The sequence below is a fragment of the Atractosteus spatula genome, chromosome 6 (assembly GCF_055471065.1).
Source record: "Atractosteus spatula isolate fAtrSpa1 chromosome 6, fAtrSpa1.hap1, whole genome shotgun sequence".
NCBI classification, from domain to species: Eukaryota; Metazoa; Chordata; class Actinopteri; order Semionotiformes; family Lepisosteidae; genus Atractosteus; species Atractosteus spatula.
In genome coordinates this window covers 59,690,498-59,711,717 of record NC_142711.1, presented here as the reverse complement: position 1 = coordinate 59,711,717, position 21,220 = coordinate 59,690,498, and positions in this window count along the sequence as shown.

The window sequence follows — 21,220 nt, the reverse complement described above, 5'->3', positions numbered from 1 at the left end:
CCACAGGAAGACTAGCAAGAAAACTTAGGTGCTTGGGGAGATGGAGGACAGGAAGCTGAGAATGAACAGGGACCAGACAATGGGTGCAGGTTTCGGACACAGCAAAATGAATAAAAGGAGTGTATAGATGAGCAGGGCTGACAGCAGATTGTAGCTGGATATCTAGGAAGTCTTAAATTCCAGGGGCATTCAATTTATTAAGCTCTATTTTATAATGGAAGACGGAAAGATGGAAAGCAAAAAAGAAACTTTGATGATTTGGCAATAAAGCTTTAATCGGGGAATCAGTTTCTACCAGGTCATCTTGGGTGTGTAGCAACTATGTTGCAATATTCATCCACTGAATTGCTTAGACATTGAATTAAAAAGTGAGTTTTGTCACAGAAGCCGGGAGCTAGCCGTGGAGAGAGACCGGCAAGACAGTAGGACCCTATGCATAGCAGTAGGAATGGAGCGAATGAGAGGGTTTGTCCAGGCTCAAGGTATTGGGTGGTTGGAGACATAAGCCCTCAGGTAGCAGACGTGGGGTGACCTGGTGAGGCGAGCCTCTCGACAACCGATCCCAATGCCAAGCGAGAAGGAAGGAGAGACCTGGAAATATAAAGCCCCAAACACAAGACACACCAGATGTACAAGGAAAGCACAGGGAAACTAAGAACAGGACAGAGCAGGAGCGCCCTCCAGCTGTGGAGGGCATGACAGTACCACCCCCCCCCCTCCCCAGGGGCAGCTCCTGACACCCAAAAAATATATAAGCTGCACAGCACTGGGGGGAGGAAAAACCTCATTTAACTAAAAGGAAACCTCTGGGAGTCCACAGCTGGGAGTGAGACCAGAAAAAACAGACAAGACATGTAACAAATAGCACACACAACAAAAAATAAGCCCTGATGGAACAGGGGAACAAAAAACACATCCGGCTGTGGAGATCGTGACACATTTAGGAGAATGTCAAAAAGAAAACCTCAATCAAGGGGGCTAAAGTCATTTAAAAGCACTTGTGCTGTGAAAGATCCAGCAAAATCATTTCCTTCACTGAAGTAAAGAATTTAGCAGTCCTATATATATTAAACATGGTTATTACAAAAACCACTTTGTGCTGTGTATATGTAGCTTCACTAAAAATGAGCACTGTAGACAGAGTGGGTTTTAATTTGTTTTAAGAAGACAATAAATGTCAGGCAAAACAGAGCTAGCTAGAGTCCTTGCAGACATATTTTAAGACAACATCTTTGAAGCTTTCGAGAACTTTCACACCGTGAGCAAAACATACCAAAATCCACATTGACAGCTATGAAGACAATTAAACTTATGATCAAACATGCCTCAAAACTCTTCAGACAAAATCTCTTGTATAATACATGCATGCAGTGTAGAAACAAAAAATAACAGCTATAATTTTGTTTGCTTGGAAAACTTAGTTTAATGTATATGCATTTCACATTTAGTTTGTTTTTAAATGGCTCTGAACATCATCACTTTTAATCTTATTAAACTATTGTGTCAATTAAAGTGACTGAAGCTCTAAAATAACTCAGTGTTTGAATCCTGTTTAGAGGAAGCAACAAACAATTTCTGATTAAACTTTAAATTTCATACTAAAGTAAAAATGAAAATGTTTACTAATCCTATAAAAAAGGATAAAAAACACGATTTTGACAAATTTGAGGTGGAAAGAGCTTGTCTTTCAAGAAAGCCGATAGGTTTTTGAAAATATTTTATACACAAATTCTCAGAGGTTTAGATTTTAGGTAGAGGAGAAGCAATACAAATCAAGAGGCCAGGCATTGCCATGCAGCGGGTGTAACACATGTAGCTCGTCTCTGTCCCTGCTGGGATTCAATCACAGTCGCTCGTGGGCTCAGAGACATGTACAGCACCTGTCATGAACCACAAGCTCTTCCCTGTTAATACCCTCTCACTCCACTCAGTCTCCACTCACTATTGAGGTTCCCTCTTCCGAGCTCCACCCGCGCTTTACCTTTTCCGGAAAGAGCACTTTAAACCTAATCGTCTTTTGGCTCTCGAAACCCTTGCTCAACCCTTTGACTATGGCATCGGTTTACGTTTTTAGGATTGGGTTACTTTTGGAACTTTCCGGCACCATTCCGGTATAAATCTACCACAGCCTGGCACAGGGTCCTAACTCCTGACAGCACCACTCTCTAGACAGCAGCAAACTCCACTGGACCATGCGCCTAGGGCCAGTTGCGGTCACTAGCATGCCCCAGAACACACAGCACCGCTCTAAAGACAGAGGAGAACTCCACTGCACCAAAAGACTGGGTCCTCCAGAGACAGTAACTTCTACACAACACCAGTGATGAGCACAGATCCACTCTGCCTCTGCCTGCATTTGAGCATGATCGCTAGCTAGATCACTGGGTTTTAAGGGGGTGAAATCACTTCTGTAACAAGCTCACTGCCCTGAGACCTGTTACACATGCATGATGCATGTTTGCTCACTGTATGAAAACATCATGTTGAAAAGCTTGTTGGATTCCAAGTTGGATTCCCAGGTGAAGTGGAGAGTGACTGTTCCACTGTATTTTATTATTGGTAATTCAGGAAGCGGTCCTAGTTTTCTCTCCCTCAAGGTGGATTCATCCTGAGAGCACAGATGAAACCCCAAATTCTGAAAAAACTATGGAAAAACTGCAAACTCCACTCCTCTGGTTACTCATTTGGTAACTAGTGCATGGTAGTATTTTTAACGATAGGCAGACAAGCTACATCTGCATTTACATTTGGTTTTGAAAAGATAAAAGGTACAGCAGAGCACAAAGCCAAACGCCAAGTTAATTAACAACGTTAATTGAATTATAAATATGAAAGTGCCAGACGTTTTGAAAGTACCAATAATGTTCAACAGCTAAATGCTGTATAAAAAGTAATCATCTGCATATACAGTACTAGAACTGGAATGCCTGCATTGGAAGCAGACAATCCACTTGTATTCAAATAGGCAATAAACTGTTAAAAGCCTCAAATCTGAGCATATGCTAAGCCTTTGTCAATTTTTATTCAAACTAATTTGTATAATATTGAATATGATGAAAGATTGAACTTTCAGTTCACAGAATAGCAGTATCTAGCAGTATCAATAGCTTAAATAATCCTATACCATGATGTTTTTTAAGGTCATAACTGGCTAATATCAGTAGTAGAGACTATTTTAGGGAGGATTCTGCTGCTAACGTTTTGCTCAACCCTTAGGTTTAGTTGATATTTCCAGTCCAAGCTTTTTGGGGTTTGAATTCAATGATTTGAGTTATTTGGTGAAACGAAGACACAGAACAACCACTAGTGCCCAACAAAGACAGGACTGCTCTGAAGAACTCCAATCAGAAAATCAGGGTGGCATTTTCTGAACATTTTGACTGCTTGTTTATGAATTTATGAAGTTACCGAAAAAGATCAAAAATAGTTTTTTTTGTATACCTCAACAAATATGTTCATGTAATAATGCTGTCTTAGGTTTTTAAAATTGTACGCAGAACAACCATTGTTCTTTCCTTGTTATGCCTTGGTAGAGCTTTCCAGCTTTATCAGAGAGGAATGGCCACCTACTGTGCTGCAATCTTGAAGTGACAGGTGTGGAGAAAGTGATAGAAAATCATATATTATATCTCCATACTGACACTGTCACTCATTTGTGACTTAAACCATCTGAGGCCTGTATCGCTACACAGCTGCTACATCGACTATATGGATGGCAGGGGGGGAAACAGTTTTATTTTTCTCTTTTATGGAAGCCTTCAGTTCCCCGTTAACTCTTTTTTATTATTTTATCACAAAATATAAAAGCCTCTATTGGGGAAAATACACATACATATATTATATGTAGAGCTTATTAGTCTTTAATGATAGAGGTGTGTTTCAGGGGTTCTTGTCATAAAAAGAGATACACTGAAACACAATTTCTGTCATGTCAACAAAAGCCTGATTCATCTTACTGGGTCATTCCGGTTGAAGGTAATGATGGTTGCAAACACTGGCATTGTTTTAGTGTTATATAATATTGATGTTAGCAAAACTAGGAAATATCGTAGGTTTAGAAAATCTCATTTTGCATAATAATGTCATTCTTCAGTGCACAGAACTCTAGATCAAAACACTGCTATTAATATTGTTATCACCATCACCTTTTTCTATCGATTATTTTACTGAGATAAGAGAAAATAATTTCATTTTTTATTTAATCCAACAATCAGAAAAATCTATTTATCTTTTAGATAAGTTATTTCAATATCAGTCAGCTCAGATTACTAGACCAGAATCTATAAGTATGAAAATTAGTCATACACCTGTAAGAATTAAAGACTACATGCTATTATTCACAGATATTTGATAGGGTGGTTCTCTACACCAATATTCTTTTTTACTGTATAATTTGCTGTTTTATACATTTCTGCCAGAATATTGCTTATCCATTCAACAGCTCTTGTGTTGATGTCCTGAACTGAGAAATTCATTCAACAAATCATTCAACAAGATTCAGCAAATGGGATCACTCCTGAAGTTGTCCTTCGGCTTTTAGTGCAATCAGGCAAATGATAGGTTTTAAAAATTTAATTGAGAAGACTGCATTATTGGACAGGAACATTTCATCCATCTATGTTTATTTCCACATATTTTACAGCAGTTTTTTCAATTGTTGCAGTGAAGGCATACCGTTTCTGCTTGACATATTTTTTGCATGGTGTGTGTATCCATTTTTAATTCCACTGTCATTAAAAATCTATGACGCTGTTGAAAGATATTTTTCTTTTATATAAACCTTATATAGTAGTTTTTTTGGGATTCTTGCCAACAGCATTTTTACTTCACTTACACTGATAATTATGTAGGATAGCTTTACTGAGGAAAAGCACTAGTGCTAACTTTGTGGTAGCAACTTGAAACAATTTTGTAGGCTCAAAGAAATTAATAACTAAAAAGGTTAATTCCATGCTGAAAAGAAGAAAAAAACAGGTTGTCATCTGAAGAAGATTCAACAGCTGAAACATGTTTCGTCTTTCTACTTGATGAATTCAATGATGAATTGATCTTTATTTGTTCCTTTGCAGCCGATGTACATTGACACAGCTCCCCACTCAAACCTTTTAAATTGAACCTGTTTTTCATACATTGTAATCAAGAAATATAGTTTTTATAGATTTTAAATTTGTAGGTTTCAATTCTGGTTGAAGCAATGAAAGTTGCCTTTGGGATGAGGACACAACATCTCTGTCCAAGATGTAAAAAGTCCTGCATGGTGTAGGAATATAGGAACAACAACAGGAAATGCATATTCTGATATCCAGCTGACCAGGAATGTCACAGGCTCTTCCCTGCCAGATAAATAAGAGCTTGTGAGTTCCAGAGTCTGACAGCAGTGTGCTGCCTGCTTTCTTATCATAAAGGCACAATATATAGGTGATTTCTTCATCTGGATAGAAGGCCAGTTCATTGCAGTACAGTATATATTAATACACTGTATCCATATGGAATAAGCTGCATTCATTCTTTAAAAAATAATTATTTATCTGGAGCTCTGATTTGATTTTCATTAACAATTTCATTAAGCCTTTAGTGAAGAAAAGTATTTGTGTGAATTAATAGCAATTAGTATTACAGATTAGTTGCAGTTTGTTCGTCAAATTAATTTACAGCCTGGCACATCTTTACGTTTTTGCTGTGTGTGATTCAGGACCACAACAGTGTAACATTTTGTTTTCAGCACAGATGTGTGAAATAAGTCTTCCATTTCTGATGTTGTGTAGAGGAAGATCTAAATTCCAAATAATTGATTGTTGACTTGATAGAAAATAAAGGTTTATTTAGATTTTAATGTATCATTTAAAAATGTCAGTTCCCGTGTTACACTTTTCCATGGAAATCTTTTCGAGAAGACATTGCCTTGCTAGATTTTCAAATAACATTTCCTAATGTGACTAACCAAATAGTCATTTCCTTGACTTTTTGATGACACACAGTACTGTGACTCACTTCTTGAAGCCTTTTTTCAAGCATACTACATAACACTAATTTTCATTATAAAACGTTTTTTAATCATTACATTTTAAATACACATACTGTACATTCCTACTTATTTTTAATTAATAACATTAATTCAAATTAGTCTCAAACTAACATATTCATGCTTGAGTGCTTTATTGTAAGCTTTAAAATAAAGTAATAGGGTAGGCTGTTATTATTAATAGTATACGTTTATCCCTCCATTTTGTAACTGTTTTATCCAGTTCAGGGTTGCAGGGAAGCTGAAACGTATCCCAGCAAGCAACAGTCACTAAGGAGGATACAACCTATATGGGATAACAATCCATCATGGGGAATACAGAGACATAAACACACACACACTCACACTGAGGTCAATTTTCCCAGAAGCCAATTAACCTACCAGTATGTCTTTGGACTGTGGGAGGAAACCTGAGCACCCAGAGGAAAGTATAAATTTATTTTTGATGTCAATTATGTCTACATGGGAGGCTATTTTCACTTTCTGTGAAAATGTGAAATTGATGTTAAGGTTATATTGCTGGATTCTCCCTCCCAGTCATTGTGCTTCACTATCTCACATCGATCTTAAACTAAAGCACTTGGACCAGAGACAGCAAATATGGGAAGAGGGGACACTGGAAATAAAACTTCTTCTTTCAAAGAAGATTGAAGCACTAGAAAACAAAACAGGAACCAAAATCTCAAGTCAAAAGTACTATAAGAAATTCCTATATTATAGAAATGTTCCACAGACTGTTATAAATTAAGTTTGTGCCTTGTCTATTTAGAAAATCACTCTCGCATTGAATCTGTATTTTCTTTCAGTTTGCAATTAAGCAATATAACAAGACAGTGTACAGTATGTATTATTCATGCTGTATTCCCCATCAATAAACATGGTGTGTCATAGTGCATTTATACCTGTTTATTAAGCTGCATCACATGAGCTTCTTTCTAATTGAGATGTGCAGGACTGTATTATGCACCCCAGTTCTCTAAATGTGTTAAAAAATTTTAATGTAGAAAAGTGGATGTTGCTTTTAAATGTTGTAGAGTCAGATTTCTGATTAAAACGCAACCTTGGTAGCAGCTCTGGAAGAAAACTGACAGGAGGCAAGCAGGGCAGTTCTTGAAATATCACACTCTAGGATCAAGCAGCATGATCCTTGCAGTTACATTTTTCTGTTTTCGGCCTTTTGTGTTATACTCTTTTTACAAACACTTCGAAAATGTCTGCCAAATATGTCCATCTTGTGAAGCAGTCCTGCTATTAATGCTGTACTTACTACATATGGTAATATTCTTATATTTACGGTAAATTCGATTTTTGTTAAATGTCATGTGAAACAGCTGGCATTATCCATGCTCTCTCATTTGTGACTCTACATACAAAGCCTAAACAAAAACCAGCTTCTGACTGAGTGGCTATGACTGACTTGTAGAAGAAAAAACATGACAAGTACTGACAAGCAGGTGATTTCTATCTGTATTGTGTTGTAAGAGCTGATCCATTTTCTTCGATATAGCAGCATTTTACTGGAACTTGTGCTCCAAGTGTGAAAATTCTTGCTTGCAATCAGCAGTCACTTTAAGTTCAGTCTGTCTGAAATTCAGCACACAAGAAATGTGGGTTACTTAATTTCATGATAGAACATATGATTTGCAATCATAACAACATAAAAATAAAATGCAGCTGCGACCAATAAAAACTCATATCCATCTCTGAAATTCATCCACATTTTTTGAGGGACTGCACCTTTTTATATCAGAAATTGTAGATGACAGAAATACATAGCATTATAATTTACATGAAAATCTTTAATCTACTGAAAGCAGTACAGACAACAGCCGTGAGTATTTGGAATTTCACTTAGTCTTTAATCGAACCCTTTTACACTAGTTTTACATGATTTTTTACATTACAAAACTATGGTACAAAAAATTTAGAATGTAAACAACACTGTTAGTCAAACAATGTGTTCAAACTTTGATAAAGTATGCTAAAACATATGGGCATTTTCTGGCAGCAAGCACAAATTCGGCTAATAATTTTAGTTCAAAATTACCTACTCCCACAATTCGGTCAATAAATAGCTAAAGTGTCCATCCACCTAAATATGCAGAGCATGAACTCTTTCATTTCCAAATACAAAGTCACCTACATAGAGCTCAGCCAAATAAGACAAACTCTAGTAGGACCAGAGCTGTCACCCAAGGCAAAGTGAGTTTGATTTCAGTCATACAAGAGTTAACTACTTTTTTAAAAAAAAGATCTGTATCCTTTTTTTTCATCCAGTTAAAGTTTTAAAAAGTGGACAAAAGTGATTTTAAATAGCATGGTGCATGACTAATGGCACAAGCATGTTAAAATCATTGCAGAAATGTCCTTGGAAGACAAATGAATTTTCAGCAGAATAATTAACTTAATTAACAAATTTGCATGCATATTCATCAGGCTATTGAAGTCTTTCCAGCTCAGCTTGATGAACACTGGTGTAATAACCATCTCATTTACATTCTGCGATCTACTGCGATTTGTAGATAAAAAAAGAACACACATATGCACACTTTTTTCTTCCTTCTGTATACTCTATAGAAAATCTTACTTTTCACCATATCTGTATGAAGACGTGGCCTGTATATTGCAAAAAGCATACTAATTTGAAATGGGTGTTTACTTCACCCAGCAATGCAAAACCTGTATCCATATTCCGAACACAGTTCTCGAGCTTCAAACCCAGTCTGTGTTTCTGTTCAGAGCCCCCTGCTCTCCTGGGTAAATCTTGGCACCATTTCTGACTCTCAAATCTCCTGGGCTGCCAGACTGCATCATGTAAAAATTGCCATTTTCCTCTATCTCTGCAGGGCAATCTTAAAAGGCAGTAAGGTGTGACGCTTCAGACTGGCAGCTTGGCAGCACAGCCTCCGGATACCAGCACTCAGGAATCATGGGCTGCCATTCAGCTCAGCAAAAAAAAAGGAGAAAAAGAGAGAAAGAACGAGAAACGGTATTCTTCCTAGCACATCGATGGGGTATTAATATGCACTCATGTTTGTCTTGTATCATGGGCCGGAGTTCTGCTTGCTGAGCGGACCCGTTGTCCCTGTATACAGTAGGTGCCACTGTCTTCGGAAATTCGATTGGACAGGTAGAAAAATCGATCTGAAATTCTCACCTCCTGCTGCTTTTAGATCCCAAATTAGGTTCCTTCATTTTCCCATTATTTCATTTCCAAACGTCGAGCAGCACTTGATATTTCAACTTAAAGGCTGCTTTGGATACAATTCTGTAGAATAAAATGGTCAGTGCTGTTGAGCAAGATTCCTAATTGAAGCACAGCTAAAATCCAAAACACAGCATGTCCATTCCCCCCCTAGTGCTCTTTAAAGACAAGGAGAAATTAATCTAGACACATAATTTAAAGTACAGAAGTACAGAGGGATTCTATATCTATATCTATATCTATATGTAATACCCTGAATGTTTTTGAAATCAGCAAAATGTGATAAGCTACTTATTGTTGACATCACAATATCCTGAATAACCACCCCAAAAGATTATTATTATTATTATTATTATTACAATACATTTAGCAGAATTTTAAGAATCCAAAGTGTTCACCCGGTTTCTATGACAGCACAAGCCAGAAATACGCTTGCCCCGACAGCACACCCTGCTCATAACGTTTTAAGGAGTTCTGATTGAGCAAGCAGCACTGTGCTGGCAGGTCTCGTATTTACAATCATCGCGTCTGTTTACCTTTAAGGAGAAGTAAGGATCTGGAAAAAGAGGTATTGATTTGTCACATCCCACAAACACTGCCAAGGTGACAGCATTCATACAACTGTTTATTATTATTTATCTTCAGCCTGAAAGCCCAAAGCATTGTTTCTACCATGCACATCCTTTTCACCATGTTGTCATATAAAGTGTTGTGAGTGCAACATTTTGGAATATATATTTGCACCTTGCTACTGCTCATATCTTACTGTAATGAAGTTTTCACTGAATGTGTGTTAGGCGTAATTATCACATTGCTGTGTGAATTCCTGAATCGAGAGAATGATCCCAAATGCTACAGACAAAACTTAGATTTTTTTTCTCCATCACTTTATTCCAACACTTGCATTTATTCTCGGAAGATGAAGGGGCTGACATAAACTACCTTTTAGCTTATTACACAAAAGTAAAAGGGATGAAGTTGCTCGGACAGCAACTGCACATGCGTGTTGTTCACCATCCTGTGTTCTTAATGGAAACATCAGGAATGATTTACACTGTGTTCAGAAATGACTCGCTAGTTACTTAATAGTTCCAAAGTAATAACATTCTGAAATTATTAAAGAAATGGACGTGACTATGAAAAAGACAGACTGAAAATACCATTTCTAATTCAAAAAGTCATCAGGAACTGTTCATGATTTTCAAATAATTTGTCAAAGACGGGTCTTTACACAAGGACTGTTCACCAAAATACCACGAATGCAGGTCTGCAATTTACACAAATAAAAGGGAAAATGAAAGATGGGATTCACTGGCACAACAGAAGTTTGAAGAGATGTAAAGTAAGGTTTGAATGGAAACCTGTATAGGTACTCTGTGTTCAAGATCAGGATTCCTTAAATTTCTCAGGACAATCATCAAATCCCATTTTTTTACCTTTCCTGTTGCAAAGTTGCAAAATGTGTATACACCTACTGTATACCTCTTTGCACGAACATAATTCGTTCCCAAAACCCCTTTGAAATATAACTCATAGCGAAAATTCATAAGAAGAAAAACCTTAACCCGTTTTTTCTTATGGGGCAAAATCACAATCCATTCCGGACCCCAAAACGTCACTCCTACTTTTTTTCAATGATAAAATAAAATGAAACAAAACTGAGGATTGTGTTTGCAGAAATACCTAATTCAACATCATTAATCATGCTCAAGTACAGAGCATATCTGGACTACACAGTAACCACTTCTTTTAATTGCACACGCACACACCATTTTCATTTTCTTAACAGCTCCGGGGTCCACGATCATGTCCAAACCACAAATTTTCTTACACGAAAAGAAAGAGCGCACATGGATGAACTGTATCACACGTCTCTCTTGCCACTCTGTAGACTCATTGCTGGGTCTCACCTCCACTAGTAGTGGAATGTGATGCGCGCACTCGATAAGAAACGAGTTGCATGATGCATGTCCTCTTCGCTCGACGTTTGGCGGAGGTTTCGACATTTCTCTTTGCATTGCTCCTTCGTCGTTCCGAAGTTTGCTTTCCTTATTCGAAATGTGGGTAACAATTTACATGCTTCGTAGTATCAAATTTTCATAAAACGAACATTCGTAAAAAAAAAAGTACAAGTGGGTATAGAACAACTAATTATAGAACCTTAATAAAAATCACCAGAAAGCTTTATCCATCCGTTTTGTCTACAGTAATTGCTTTGTATGCTTTTAATATGAATTAATGTGTTTCTCTTTTGTTTTTTTTTAAAGGAAACTCTGATTTCCTGTATAGGGAGTCCCTAGGTTAAAAATGGACTCTCCTGGTAATTTTATACATTTTTTAGAATTGTGAGATAGGTTTCCGTACACTTTGTAGCATCCAGATTTAAATATAAAGAAAATTAACTGTAGGATGTAAGATAAGATCACTTATTAGGAATTTTGTCTTTTTGCATACCCCAACTTGCTCTCTATCAGACACACAGAAAGAAAGAGAAGCTTGGTGTCAGATAGCAGCATTGGCCATTTATACGGCTCCCCTGGAGCATTTGGGGTTAAGGGCCTTGCTCAGGGGCCCAGTGGAGTAGGATTCCTCTGCCAGCCATTGGATACGAACCAGCAATCTTCCAGCCACAGATGCAGATCCTTAGCCACAGAACCACCACACCACCCCAGTGTATTCTGTTTTGTTGAGAAGACAGGTTTAGCTCTCTTGTTGGTCTGTATAGGCATTATAGAGGATTTATACACTTGGTGGCAATCTTTTATTTTTCTTGTTGGTCAGTACGTAGGCCTCTGAGACACCTTGTTTGTAAATGAACTTGTATGTTGTATGGCTAATATTGTGTTGTTTAATGTGTGTGTTTGTCATTATTAATAAATATTTGTTTAACCGAGCGTGCCTGATTTATTACTGTTTTCACCAAAGATGTGCCAGAGAACAAAGAACTCAGGTGCCTCTAATTATAAAAATCGCTGGGGTATACTCTTGGCATATCTTTACAATGTGTGGTTATGATTATTTATTTTACATATTTATTGTGCCACTTGATATTTTTTGTTGTTCTATATTTGTGTAATCACCTTATTATAACAGTGTCAAACACAGAGATTAAAGTTTTTTCTATCAGCAAAATTATTTCTTTCATGTCATTGGAACATCCATTAGTAGTCTTCTCTGGATTGATAATGAAGGTCAGCTGGGTATTTCACCTTTCTCTTTTTGAGTGGAATTCATTTATTGCCATTACTACCTTGGTCAAGAACGTACTCAGAAAATCTGGTAGAGTGGGCATTGTTTTGTTTGCTGCATATTATTTTTTTTAGAGATAACCATATTCTTCTTTAAGAAAAAAATTGAATCATATATTTTGATTTTCTCCCCATTTTGGAAGAATGCCAGAATGCCAACTGGTATTTAGTTATGCTTTCATACTTCACTGCTGAAAAATGAGAACCTGCAGTCCTATCTCTGTTCATTTTTTACATATACTGTAAGCTTCATGGTGCTTTGTAGGGGAGTTTTGAGGATGGCGAAACCCTCACTCATATCAATCCAAGCCAGCAGGCTCCTGGCATGTCACAGGAGTCGCTGTTGCCTAAAAGTTGAAAGAAACCTGGCTGATTAATGCCCATTCTATCCCAGTGGTGCTGTGCCAATTATGTACAGCACTGCTTGGGGAATCACATTCGCAGTCAGAAAGCAATATGACTCAAAACTCAAACTCAAATCGTTCACATCTGTGTCACGATGTGATTCTGATAATAGAAAAAAAAATTGCAAACTTTTCCGAAACATTTCTACTCTGACCTTGGCTGGGTGAATCTGAGAATGAGAAGATGAAGCGTGGCAAAAATAAGAAGAGCTTCAGCCAGTATAGGCAATCTTCAGGAGTACAGGTCAGCAGTGAGGTGCTACATACTGCTTCATGCTCATTTTTATAGTTTTATAGGTCACGCTGTCAGGAATCCTCAATGAGAAGGTATACAGATCCAGTGCAGACGCCGGAGTAGGTAGACAAGGCAGGCGGATAATCCAATACGTAAGGCGAGTTCGTGGTCCAAAGGGGAAAAGGTGATTCAGAATCCAGGAAGTATGATTGAAGCAAACAATCCGAAGCAAGAGGCGAGGTCGTGGTCGAAAGGAGTAAGGTAGGTCGAAATCCGGGAAGTACACTGGTGGCAAACAATCCGAGACGAGAAGTGAGGTCCAAAGTCGAAATGCTAAAGGGAAGTCCAGAATCCAGAATAATACGAGGTATGGAAAATGCCAGGTAGAGCTCTCAACGAGTAGACTCAATACCGAGCAGCGGGAAGCGGGTTAGGATGGTATAAATAGTGCTGCTCGCCGCACGGTAGAGCGTGTGGTGATGGATTAACACGTGCGGCGGTGCTTGTTATTATTAACCCGCTGCTGGTACTGGTTAGTTCTTTTGTGAGATGATCTCCGCTGGCTGGTGGTCGTGACATAAGCCCCATCCTTTGCCCCTTCCTCCCTCCCTTGACAGTGAGGGTGTTGCTGCCTGAGACATAATGTCTACAGAGGCCTCACAGGTTTCAGCTAGATCTATACCTTGTTTGCAGAATAAGCTTCCAGCTTATTCTCAGGATCCACTGAGTTTTGTCTTCAATGCCTTAGGTTGGATTACACCCAAAGAGCTCTACAAGGCTGCTTTTCTGGCATCTGCTGAGCCTGGCAGCCTTTCTCAGCACATGCATGAAAAAATATACAGAGAAAAGTGAATTAAAGAGAATAGGGGAACTGGGACACAGCTGACCCATCTTTATGTTTTGTCCCCAGCTTGGGCGTGGACGAGTCACTCTGCTCCTGCCAGGGAGAAACTCTTGCACCTCTTCTGGAAGAATGTCCCACCTCCTGCTTGGCTGCTTAAATGCTAGATGTCCCTGTGATGGACTCCTCCCCAGTGTAGTGCTGTGAACTGAACGGCAGCTTGTCTTACATGGGGCTATGTCTTGCGCAGGTGTTCCTCTTCCGAGGAGATCTCTCATTCACAGTCCTGGATTGTGGATCAGAGGTGGACGGCTGGCTATTTGTGTTTGCAGAAGGTGAGATTCCTCCAAGCAATCACTGGAGCTGCTTTCCAATAAAGGAGTCTAAGCTTCTGCGATGTATGTGCCCAGGCTTGGGACCAGCTTGAAGGGAGTGTTTCATGCAGCCTAAACCACTAGTTCCAGTGCTTGGCCTTGTTTCCTAAAACATGCCAGGGCTGGCTCTCTACCTATAGGTTCCATGCTGCTGGGGCTCTGTCACAGCCTGCCAGCCACCTCTGACAGGCTGACACAGTCCCCTGCTGTGACAGTCTTTAGCTGCCAGGCCAGCACACCTCCCAGCCAGAACACCCTGACAAGTGGTGAGCATAGTCTGTAGACCTAGCAGCACCATGGATGAGATGTGATCTTATCTGTTTGCTTACAGCATGGGTGGATCGTTGGCTCAGGCTCCCACTAGGCAGTGACAGGCTGTGCTTTCCTAACTGAAGGCTGCTTCACCTCCAGTCTTTCATAATGCAGTGCCTCAGCCTCTGCCACTCCTCACTGGCCTGGCACATCTGGACATCAGGCATGATCTCCTTTGAGACTGGTGGAAGGCTTTTGCAGGGCTCCACATCTGATATATTCTGTTTCTGATGGCAGATCAATCCTGTCCAGGAGCGTCCCCTCACCCTCCTTGCCTTGGGGGAGGAAGTGAAGTCATGGCTGGAGAACAGAGCGGTGCATGCAGGGAACCCAGGAGTGGTTATATTCCACCTGTTTCCTGGTGTCCAAGGGGGAAAGTTCCTCCTGACACTGTGGGCACTGCTTCCACTTTGTAATTGATGGATGTGCTTATGACTTCTGCATCCTGCACCTTGGGGCTTCCCTGTTGCACTAGACGATTCCCAAGGTACACAGGCATGGTCTAAGACTCCTTATGCTGATTCGGCCAGGATGAGATAGAACTGTAGTGCTGCTCCTCCCAGCCTCACACTTCGCACGAACAAGCAGAAGAGTAGCCCGCTGCCCCTTTCAGCTCACCTACCATGACTCTGGTCATGAAAGGATATCTATTGATCAAGATTAGCAAACAAGCTAAATGTATCAAATGGTCCCCTCGCATTTTCAACAAGTCCTATTCCTTTATCTTCTTATAATCATAACATTGGTTACCTGTGAAGAATTGTAACCATTATACTTCTGTCTCAAGTGTGGCAAAGAAGATGGTGATGAGCCATCGGCCCACTTTCTTAACTAAGCAGAGATGGGTGACATGGTGAGGTCCAATTTGTGATAACTTAGGGGTCAGCACAGGGGCAATGAGAGCACTTTCTCAAAAGATAATGACAGCATTTCTTTGCAGGGAACCAGGGTTATGAAAATAACCTAGGGTGATATTAGTAGAAAAGCAAAAAATGTTCTCAATAATTTTTTTATATCTTTTTTACAAAGCCAATGACCCATCATCCCTTGTAGATCCCTGTATATAATATTTTATGTTGCAGGTATACTGTGCATTGCATAATACAATATAAAATACAAGCAACAGTTTACATATATAAAGGATACATAGTGTCTTACAAAAGAATTTATCCACAGCAAAGTTTCTACATTTTGCATCAGTGCAAGTTTGCAATAATGACACTTTTAAATAGGACTTTATACTTAGAATCTGCACAATCTATTTTAAACAGAGTTATAAAGTTTACAAAATTAATGTAATAGTATTTGACAATTGATTGTTATTAAAATATTCATAGCATATTAGTTTTGAAAAAGACTTATGTGCCCTGCTTTGTTTTGCTGTCCATATTAATTTTATATGGTATGTAAAGTTACAAAAACAGTAATGCATAACGGACTTGCGTTTGTTTTCTTTCTAAGACAATCTTCATTTTATGAGATGACATTTAAAGATATTTGGAGAAAATAAGAAACAAATGATTAAACTGAAGTTACCAACTAAAAAGAAATCTGGAGCCCTTCTTTGCAATAAGAAAATTAATATTTTTTTAAATGTTCTAAAACAAAAACATCTTCAGAGTTGCTACTACTGAACCCTAGCTTCACATATGGTTTCAACTGAAATTTGAAACTGAGTGTTTAAAATTTAAATTTGCTTTGTTTCCTTTTTTCCATTTTCTCCCTGTGCTCCTCAGACAAAATAGGCTCTTTTAGCAGAGACATTAGGTTCCTTAGGTACTGTGTACAGCCATGGCAGACAGGACAGTCATTGCAAGGTGGAACAGAAATGCTTGCCAAAAATCTAACACTTTGCCAGCTGAGGAATTACATTCATTGCAAGAGTGAAACATATTTCACAGAAGACTAGTCAAGAATGAAGTGACACACTCCTCAGTTATTTGTACTAACCAGTAGGTATTGCCTAAGGTATTCTTGCATTAAATCTGTATGTATTTAAAAGTCCAGCAATTACGTTTATTTATAGGGGGTTTTGAAGACACCCCCACAGTCTGTAGCCAATGTATTTGACACTAAAGCTATGACACTCCTCAAACTCTAAAATTAATGAATGAACAGGGTGCTGTTTAATGAGCAAAACAGGAATGGAATAAAGATTTGTTTTCTTTGCAAAAGTCTTACTGGACAACCAGAGCTCATTTTCTGCAGCTTTGAGAACTATAAAAAGGAACCTATTCATTTATTTTATATTGTGAAAGGCTCTGATTTTGAAACATGTCTAGCTTTTTTATTTTAAACATACAGTATACTGTGGATACAATAATAAATATTAGACCAACATTTGTAGCTTCAGAAAAACATTTCTAATTTGTGCATCAGAGGAAGTTTAGAGATTTAAGTCTGTATATTTGATCAGCATTCTCTTTCTAGATCTATATTTGCTATTGACTGTTACAGACAGGTCTATTGACTACGTTTGCTGTTCACTCAATTTAATACAATAAGAAGTGCTCATTAAACCGTACTTGTTTACCAATTGCATCTTTTTCAGGTTTATTGAACACATTCACCCTTGTGAGCTCAGCAGGCACTCTGTGTAAATGCAATTCAGTAGATGTTTGTGAATTGGCACTTTGAGTGGAGTGTCCAGAAAGCGCTATATAAGTGTACACAATTATTATTATTATTATCCTCATCCTCATCATTATTATTATAAAATATCTTAAATATAATTGTACTATAATTATATTAATAGTATAAAACTTTTTAAAGCAAAATGGATCAGAAGATGATTTTCTTGTGTCTTGTAACATTTCTGCTCAAAATTCTGCCTCTTGTCAGTAGCACAAACACCAGGTATCTGTCGCATAACCCAAATGGACCTTCGCTGCCTCATTTCTCTTTTAATTTAAGCATTTACTTCTGATCTTTCATAACAGATCTTCCTGGGAACCTAATCTGATGTTCCTACATAATGCTCATATAAGCCTGTTTGGTAGTTAGTAGTGAAATGATGTAAGGATCTCATCTGGTCATTTCTTGAAAGAAATTCGCTTTAACGGCATGGCTGTGCAGCCTGTTCCAATGAAGAAGGTGTGCAAAAGGATATGGTGATATCTTTGTGTTGTATAAAACAGACCAATCAGTGAGAAAGTCTAAGGATACTGGCTGTGCAGGAATGCCTAGTTACTACGGAGTTAATCTAATTGGATACAACCTGACTGCTCAATGCAACATTGAACAAGTCCTTGCTTGCTATCATTCCTGCAGGCTCACCCTTGGTTTGACAGTAATCCAGCAGGACAATACTCGTCTTCATGTTGTTATCCTGTGGATGCCCTAGTTGACAGATCTGAGGCGCACTGAACCCTTGTGCGATTAGTCAGAACAACTAGAGCTCAGAGACAATAGTTATAGTACTGTATGTGCTTGTCCAGGAAAGAGGAATGGGACAGAATTCCACAAGACAGCATCTGCAACCTGGTGCAAAGCACGAGTCACAGATGCACAGCTTGCATTGCTTCCAGTGGTAGCCACACACACTACTAGCATGTGACTTTCATAGTAGGCCCCCTGTTGATCAACCTATATGATGCCCAATGTTAATTAGTATAATGAATTTACCCATGTCAGACGAGTGTTTCTGTTCAATAAAATGTCAGTGCACCTGCTGCAAAAAAGATTTAGTCATTTTCCTAAGAGTAATATTTTGAATCTGTTGCAGTTTATACGTGTTGTGTATCTTATGATATTCAGTATAAATAATTACATTAAACATGTGAGCATTTATTAGAAAATATTTCAGTACTAGAAGAATATTCACATACATGCCACAGAAATCCACAGCATATAACATACTTATGTTCTTTGTATGTTCTTATGACAGTACATGTAATCTTATTAAGAGAAGAAAGTTATTATCAAATGTATATAGAGACTTTGTTCAGTGAGGTCTGAACATTTGAAGCCCAATTTGGCTGCACATTAAAGGATTCAGTTGCTGTTATTTAGTTGTGGTAGCTTAGATTTGAATAAGCAGCTAATGGAAGACACTTTTCTGAACTGTGAGAGTGTCTTACTCTACAGTTTGATGACCATAGTTTATAGAGTGTGAAAGAGGCAGGACTACAGAACTCACGAAAAGACCTAGCCTGCCGAAAAAGGTGCCACATTCACTTAATAACCGGGCATGTCAATTCTGATTTAAAGGTACAGATGCTCATTTAGATTTTAGTAGGCTTTAAACAAGACAATGTCTTTTATTCTGCTGTGTTTGTTCAATTCAAATCACGTCCAGTCCACAAATCCTGAAATGTTTCAATAGGAGAAGAAAATAAAAGCCTTCATTTTAAAGTTTGACAATTTTAATAAAACTGTAATCAAATGTTGGTACACATGTAATTGCTTGTAAGTGATTTATAAGTGATTATAAATTCTTAATGTGAAGTGTTCTACATTCACAATGCTCTAGGCACCACACTAGATAAGAGTGCTTGTGTGTGCTCTTTGATGGGGAATATCTGACCCATTGTTGACTCCTGAGATGTCTAGTGATTGGTTTCTCCAGTGTCTTCCACAGCATTAAAGCCCCTGAAATTCCAACTCCAGTAACAGATATTGATCTGTCCTACGACTCCTTGCCTATTTCTGTGGAGTCATTGAAGCAAGGCTAAGCTACCACTGAAATTTAGCTTTCTTGTTTCCTGAGATGTGTTTTCTTGCATTTCAGAATTTGATAGGATTCCATTTTCATGGATGTATGGGCCAGTGCAGACACTGTTTTGAGCGGTTGAGAGACATGACCTACTATCATTCCTTTGATGAAGGAACAAGGGATTCGGCAATTCCCTAGGATTGCTTAGACTTATTTTTCTTGTGTTTAAGTTTAGTTATGGCTTGGTATGAAATCACAATTTAATAATATTCACAGATATGAAGATGGGTTCTTTCGGCTCAGAGATTGGTTTTCATTTCAAATCTTCCCAAACTACATCCACAGTAGTTGATAGTGGTCAATGTAAAAGCAGTCATGTTATAACAGCGATAACTTCAGAATCTCATTGTGTGACACTCCACACCTTGCACTTCAATCTGAAGTTTTCTCAATTTTCTCTGCTGCGCGCATTAACCAGCTCTTAATTCTTATGCACACGTAAAATTGGATCCCTACAGTTTTTATATAGAGAATTAATCTTTAATGTGCAACCTTATCAAAAGCCCTCTGGAGATTCAAATGTATCATGTATATAAGGCTTTACTATTATCCACTGTCAGTGTTGCTTCAAAGAAACCTAAGTTAGTTACACCATAATCTGCCTTTCTAAAACCATCTGTTGTCTAATACTTTTAACACAGTGATAATCTAATTTGGCTTATTATTTTTTCCATAACTTTACATGTAATAGAAGTGAGGCTGATTGGATTCACGTATTTCTGTTCATCCTCACCCCCTGTGTAGACGGGCATTGTGTTGTAAATATCATCGTGTTGTCTGAATAACACCCCCAATTTCTTTCAGTCAAATTGCAAATGTTAGATCAGTTTTATTGTTATTTTCAGCTCCTGCATCAATTCAGACACTGTTTTCCTGAGATTATTTAGGAATTAGCATGTCCACCTTTAGCCTTCCCCATGTAATTAATTTCTTCCTCAAACACCTGTGTAATATTCATTCAGTATGTTTGCCATTTTATTTTAATCTCCCACAACAAACCCATTCGATAAACCGCGATAAAAAAGCTTAGTAAACACAATGACGTTTTTTGAATTTTCAGAAAACATTTGGTTTGGATCCAATGGTACAGACAGATAGATATGCTATTGTCCACTGCTGTGGAAATTTGTCTTTGGCTTCTCCCACAGAAGTACAAAACACGCCAGCAAAACATACTGTAAGAGTCACATGAAATCACAACAACAGTATGCGATACCTAAATAGTGGGAAAAATAGATACTGTAGGTAGAGGGGGGAATACATTTGCATACCTTCCTTGAGTAGTTTAATTGCAGAGGGGACAAAGGACTTCTTATAAATGTTTTCATTTGAATTTGGTACCCTGTACTGTCTTCCTGATGGGAGTATTATGAATTCAGAATGAAGTGGGTGTGTGGAATCAGTTGTGATGTTCCTTGCCTAGCTGAGAATGGCATAATGATATACTGTAAATCGCTGAGCTGGGGCTGCTGTTTCCCAATTCAATTTTTTGCCATTTTCACAATACGGGACAGTTTGCTTTTCAGCCCCAGGTTTCCATACCAAACTGTCATGTTAAATGCCAGGCTGCTCTCAACAAGGCTTATACAGTACGTGCCACCTCTAGGACATTTTGACTAACATCAAAGTTCCTGAGTCTTTGAATTAAAAACTGCCTCTGACTTGCTTTCTTAAAAAATGTTGTCTATGTTCTCAGTAGTTTGGAAAATCTTTTACATTTTATTCCTACAGATATTCATATTATCTTTCTGTACACCGGGCATGGAGTGCAGGTATTGCTTTTATATGTGATGTCCTGAAGCTGCTAGGACTGTTGCTTTAAAGTGTTACATTTCCTTCATCGTCCTTACCCTTAAAAATAATAT